This window comes from Cricetulus griseus, chromosome 2, assembly GCF_003668045.3.
Source record: "Cricetulus griseus strain 17A/GY chromosome 2, alternate assembly CriGri-PICRH-1.0, whole genome shotgun sequence".
NCBI classification, from domain to species: domain Eukaryota; kingdom Metazoa; phylum Chordata; class Mammalia; order Rodentia; family Cricetidae; genus Cricetulus; species Cricetulus griseus.
In genome coordinates, this window is record NC_048595.1 from 43529570 (window position 1) to 43536823 (window position 7254).

Here is a 7254-nt window from a genome sequence, read left to right on the forward strand (position 1 = left end):
TTTTTTTTAAATCAAGGTGGTAATACTTTTAGAGGGCCAGTAAATAAGTAGGAGAAAATATCCATTCATGATGGATATTTTGTATATGGATGTTATAACCTGCAACTTATTGCTGAACTTATTGATTAGTTCTAATGGTTCCCATAGTGGATTCTTTAGAGTTTGTAGATGTGGAGTTATATGATCTGTGAATAGAAGTGGTTTTACTTCTTCTCTCCTAAGCTGGACGCCTCTTTCTTATTTCTCTTGCCTACTTACCCAGGCTGGACCCCTCAGAACGGTGTTAAGCAGAGCAGCCTTCTCATCTTACCTACTGCTTCTGATCTTAGAGGAAATGCATCTATCTAATCCTTACCATTAAGTATGTCATCACCTGTATTTCTCATTGCTGTTCATTACCAAGTTGAAGGAGTGTCTCTCCCTTTCCCTTTTTCTTTTTATTGTGTCAATTTTTTTTCCTCATCTAGGATGACCATATGGATCTTCATTTCTTTTGGGCCAGGGTCTTGTTATGATATTCAATCTAGCCTCATACTCCTGACCTCAAGCAATCCTCTTGCCAGCCTTTTGAACAGTTGAGACTATATGCAGGGGGCACTATGCTCAGAAAGCATTTAATTTTTAAAAAGTTATGTGGGTATGTTATATTGCTTTCTTTTGTTTTCAGATATTAAAACAATCTTGCATTTTGAAGATAAGTCCTACTTGGTCATGTTGTGTAATTCTTTATGACACTAAATTTAGTTTGCTAATGTTTTGTTTTAAATTACGGTGATGAGGACTAGGAAAATGGCAGGTAAGAGTACTTGCTATGTAATTATGGGGATCTAAACTCAAATTCATAGCATCTGCATAAAAATGAGGTTGGTATGTATTCCTGATGGATGATGACAAGAGGATCACTGGGGTTTGCTGGCCACCAGCCTAGCTCCAAATGCAGTGAGAGACCCTGTCTGAAGGGAATAAGGAGGAAATAGATGGAACAGGACAGCCCATGTTCTCCTCTGGCCTCCATGAGTGCACAGAGAAGCAAGCCTACATACATGTGTATGAAGGAACCGGCTTCCCTTTTGGCAGCCATAACAGCCAAACACGTGCTTGCCATAAACCTGCCTTGGTCACTTAGAGGTCAGATGCCTGTCTCGTGACAAGGAACCTTAGTCACTTAGAGGTCAGATGCCTGTCTTGTGACAAGGAGCCAATCAGAGGTTAGCTGGTGGCGCTATGCTTTACGACCCTGGGTGTGCTTTACGGACAAGCGCACGACAATGACGTAAGAGCATAGCAACCACCCTGGGAGGGCCTATGAGCCATAACAACCAGTTGACCAATCAACACAGGGCAAGCCCTCCAAGCCTGGAGGCACACCAATCGTGAGCCTGTGCGTACCCCTAGACACTCCCCTTACGCTGCCCTATAAAGATCTATGCGCAGCGGCTTCAAGCCGTCTTTTCTAGCCGTCCGCCATGGTTGGTGGGTGAAAGACCCGAGCTAACATATGGTTAGCTCGTTAAATTACAATAAAGCCTCGTGCAGTTTGCAGCAAGCTCTCGAATCCGCCTGGTGATTGGGGTGACCGCGAACGTGGCCTGGGACCCCGAATACTTGAGTTTTCGGGGGTCTAACATGTATACACCACACATGTACACAATACACATAACAACACAATACATACAATACTAATGTGTATGTAAAGATATGCATACATATACGTATACACTGATAATATGGGGAAAGAGCAGTTACTCTTAGAGGAATGTAATTTCTAAGTATGAACTTCCAAAAAAAATCAATATGGACAAGTGTTATAGGAACTTTTTCTGCCAAGACATGAGCAAATGTTTACTCATACTAGATAGGAAATCAACAACACAAACCAGAAATCAATTCCACCCAAGTAGCTCTGAGAATTCATTCATTCATTCATTCATTCATTCATTCATTCATTCATCCATGCTTATAGGCACGGGCTGTTGAAGGGTTTTTCTCCTTCACTGTTGGGTGGTGTCACCTGTGTCTTACTTCATCATTAAACTCCTGAGAATGTCACAGTTGTACCTGGCCCTTGCACACACCAGAAACTGACTTCCCACTTGTCCTTCTTCGGCACATTTGCACATCTTTCGGAACACGTAAAACACTCATTAGAGGCCAGCATATATAACCTAGGAACTGAAGCACATTAAGCATCAAGCTCAGTTCCCTCAGTGATGCCTGTTTTTCCTGTAATGCCTTGTAGTCAGAGAGAGAGAGAGAGGTGAGCACTATGACATGTGTGGGGGTCAGAGGACAACATTTTGTATCAGGCCTCCCATTGCACCTTGTTTCACATAGAGTTTCTCTTAGCCAGGCTCGCACACCTGAGAGCAAACTGCACCAGGCTTTAACTGGGCTCCTAGACCTGCAGGGCAAATGCTTTCCCCATTGAGTCATCTCCCTACTTCCTACCCACATTCCTAAGTAATTCACAGTCTTAAAAGAAGAGCTTGCAATTCCATTCCCTGTTCTAGAACCGACAGATAATCCTATTAGGAGTATGTTTACCTTGGTAGCAGCATTGAAATAGAAAGATGGACTTCCCTATGTCTGGCTGAAAAATCAGGGTCTAAGACTTAAAGGACTTGGTCCTGAGGCTTCAGCTTCATTCCCATGTGATCTAGAAGTCTGTTTCATTTCCCTGAGGTTGAGTCACCAGACTAGATTAATTTTCCAGGGCGTTATGCTAATTACATGTTACAGGAGCTAATGGATTAATAAAAATGGCAGCAAGTGAAAAAGCAGCAGAGCATCCTGGCTTCATCTCCAGTGCAGGGCTGTTTATAACCCTGCAATCGTATGGTTACTATTAATTAGTAAGCATCACAGTGACCCTCAATTTTATTTTCTAGTTACTCTCTCCCAACCATTACTGCATTCGATTTATACAAAGGGCGGAGTTGATGAATTGCTTGCCTGAAGTCATGTCTGTGGTGAGGCCAAAATTACACTTTAAATGGCATGAATAATAATAAAAATAAAGTATCTGTGAAGTACTTCACAGTTTTCCAAGGACTTCCTCTCTCATTATTTTGCTGATGCTTACTAAGTGTCCTGGGAAGGTTTCCTGTTGAGTAGTTGAAGACAGCAGAAGAGAGTTCATTTCACAGCTGTCTCAGTGAAATGGGAAGTAAGAAAGGGTTGGAACATTTTTGTGCCTGAGGTCTGTATTTGACTTTCACCTTTTAGCACCTCTTATGGTAGGTTTCTGGGCTTTCCAGGATCTCCAGAGCAAACATTTAGTCAATGTTTGCTGACACAAAACACCTTGTGTTTTGTCAGACTTTCATTTTGTTTTATCAAACCTTATAGTCTGATTAATGATTCAATGTCCATAAAAATCTAAGTTAAGAGCCAGGCCTGGTGGCATAAGCCTGTGACCACAACTCTCAGGAAACTGAAGTAGAAGAGTTCTATGAATTTGAGACCAGCATGGACTATAAATTAAGTACTGAGTAAGCTAGGGCTATATAACAAGACCCTATCTCAAACAAACAGGACTCAGTTAAATAAAGTTGAGTTAATCCAAAGATTGCTCATGCTAGAATGCTGGAGTGAAATCTCTGGAAATCTGAGTTGGAGCTAATGACTGCTATAGACTACTTGCACTGCAGTATACCACTTCTGTTCCCTTTCTCTTCCTTCGTTCCCTTACTCTTTCCTGCTCTCCCTCCTTCCCTCTCACTCTTCCTAATTCCCTCCTTTCCTAATTCCATTCCTTTATCTTTTGTTGGAGACAGGGTTTCAAGTAGCTCAGGCTGGTTCAAACTCTTCTAGTAGCCAAGGCTGGCTTTGAACTCTTGATCTTCCTGCCTTCACCTCCAAATTGCTGAGATTATTGTCATGAGCCCAGTCCTACCCACTTTTTCTCAACAGCTGGGCCTACCTTGCCCTTTATAGACCCACCATCCACACACTGCATTCAGTCCTTCTAGAACCTTTTACACACACACACACACACACACACACACACACACACACACACACACACACACACCTTTAAAAGACATGGAGTCTATGCCTCTTATAAATGGAAAAAATGAGGATCAAATAGTTACCTTCTAAGTTTCCCAGCTAGTAATAGTCAGACCAAAGTCAAGAACCCACTAGACTTTGCTGGGCACAGTGTTAGCTCAGCACAGTGACTGACAACACATGCGGAGAACCATTTCCAAGATGTGCTCATATTTATAAGGCCTCCTCAGCATAGGGTTTTGTGGTCATATTACTTGGCTTAGTTGGAAATTCATGATGCAAATTAGAAAATTGGAGACTCTGGAAAGTCCCTTGGGAAAGAAACTGTTTAACCAAGCATTTCTCAAAATACTTCGTCATTTCCCCCCTCCTCGTAGGAATCTAATTACAGCCTATGAAATTAGTGTTCCGTGGCAATAATGACACATGGTCAGACAAATAAATGTTGTCTTTTGAAATGTTTAGCAGTCACCAGCTAAGTCCTCTGCTCCCAGTTATTTTCATCTTTACATGAGCTTAGGAATAGGTATTGTCGGAAAGGGCTGGTTTAAACCAGGTGTGTAGTACACAGCCTGTAATCCAAGCATTCTGGAAGGTGGAGGCAGGAGGATCAGAAGTCCAAAGTCATTTTCTCCTATCAGTTACATAGGAAGTTTGAAGCCAGCTTAAAAATAAAATAGATTAGAAAGACTGGTTAAGGGTCCCATTTTACTATTCAGTTGGAAATAATGATTAAGTATGGAAAATTTTCCTTGGACCTGGCAGCCCTGAATTCTAGAAGCTTATGGGATGAGCCGTTATGTACAGACTTCTGTCTCTAGGCCCCCAGAGTCAGACTTATGATTCCAAATTCCCAGTTAGAAGGTTAAGGTCCCTCTTCTTGGGTACGAGGAAGCTGCAGTTTTGGTAGGATGGGTCCTCTGGAGTCCACAGAGGCTTGTCATGCAAAGTGAAGTCTCCTGGAGTCAGTGCAGGGTATCTGGAACCATTGTGATAGAGCATGGCCTCAAAACTGAAGCTGTGGCTTCTTCACTGTGATGGTTTCAGACTCTCTGCAAAGAGAATTTGCTCAGAGTGATTGTCATAGAGTATTCAGAGAAGCCAGGCTGTTATGATGACAGTCTAGCCAGTTTGCCAAAGAGACACTGCTGGGTTGAGAGCTCTCCTCCTGAGGCAAGAGTCAAGAGAAGGGTCTACCAGCTGTCAGTCAAATGGCCTACTTACTCTGAATAGCTTTGTAAATTTAAAACATCGAAGAGTTCTTATAATCAAGACCCACTAGGAAATTAATATTCTCAGTAGTACTTACTAATGCCTATCTTTCCCAAATACCCCCAGGGAGAGCTGGATAGTGCCTAGCTCTTTCCCACATACCCTCAGGCATTGCTGGGGAGAGCCTAACTCTTTCCCAGATACCCTTTGGGAGAGCTGGGTCTCTGATGTAGCTGAGCTATACTATTCTTACTCAATAGATGAGTTTGAGACTGTGGTTACCTGAGGCCAAAGTTGAACTGAAACTTGCCTAAAGAAAAAGGGCTGGAGAGATGGCTCAAGTGGTTAAGAGTACTGACTGCTCTTCTGGAGGACCCAAGTTTGATTCCCAGAACCCACATGGTGGCTCACAACTGTCTGTAACTCCAGTTCCTTCTTCTGATTTCACTGGGCACTAGGCACACATGTGCTACATAGACACACACACAGGAAAAACACCCACACACATGAAAGAGGGGGGGGTGTTTTACTCATGTAACTGAGTTTAGAAACATTGAAAACAACAACTCTTTTCCTTATCTCCATGTTTACTAGGTCCATCTATCCCTTTACAGACAAATGTCCTCAAAAGAACTAGGGCACTGCTGCACAGGTTATATTCACTCCTCCACCACTCAGCCAGAGGAAAGGCTTGCTTCTGTCAGCCTCACTTACCAAAACCCGGAGAGGGCCTGTGATGGCCCAGCAAGTCTAGCCCCTGCCATTAACATCCATCACTGGGAAAGTGGTTCCCAGGGATGTGAAAGTCTGATGCCAGTACCATGTCTCAGGTTACATAATAAAGGGGGGAGGGAAAGAGTCTAAAAGACTCTAAATTCCATTTAATTTTCTCTGTAGTTTATTGACTCAGTAAGCTATTGCCTCCATCCCTGAGGAAGTAATAGTCTGGTAGGACAGCTAGAAAGCCCCACAGGAGGTTAGGTGAAGGATACAAGAACCATGGTGTTCAGAAGAGGGGAGATCATATCAAATTCTTTGGGGATTATGGGTATCTTTAAAAATCTACTGAGCCCCATGGACTCTTTTTTTCTCTAAATACACCTACCCACTCACCCATGTATGTGCTCTCTCTCTCTCTCTCTCTCTCTCTCTCTCTCTCTCTCTCTCTCACACACACACACACACACCACACTTTAGATTTCTCATGAGTTTTTTACATCATTTCTTTTCTAAGGTGCTTAAGACTTCAGACTAAAAATTGCTGTTCTGAAAATATACTTAACTAGAAGAACCTAAATAGCTAGATCCAAAGATTTAGCCCTGTAGTAGAATATTAGTACCAGCAGCTACATGGCCAGTGTCAGATGTGAACATCCCAGTATAAGCAAGGAGGGTCTAGGAAGCCCAAATTGTGTGGTGTGAGGATGTGCCAAAGAAATCGTGACTTCCCTGGAGCACACTTTAGAATGTGCTAATTCACAAATGCTAAAATGGGCAATCACAACAGCGTGAGAGTTATTCGTAGAAGTTGCCAGTTATCACTACCCTTTTTAGTGTAAGTAATAGAGTCATAGTGTTCTAGTCTGATTTTGTTTTAAAGAAGTATTGAGAGACTAAAGAGAGTTACCCAAGAGCAAATTAACAGTCTCTGTACCTGAGTTGAACAAGGGTCCCTGGATGTAACTGTCCTTGCTTTCCTTATTCCACCTCATCACATAGTAATAATACTATAAGCAAACAGCAGAATGAACGTAAATAATACTACTCACTTGTGATACTCATCTCACTTTCTTATAACACATCTTAACTGTTTGCTTTCTCCACCAGACTATAAACTTCACAAGAATGGAAATTATACCTGCGTCTAAAATCACTACCATAGCCAGTATGCTTGTAATCTTGACACACAAGAGGCTGAGGCAAAAGTAGTAATAGTAACAACAACAACAACAATAATAATAATAGTGAGTTTTATACTAACTTGGGCCACATAGTGAGGCTCTGTCTCAAAAGAAAATGTCTCTACCCCAT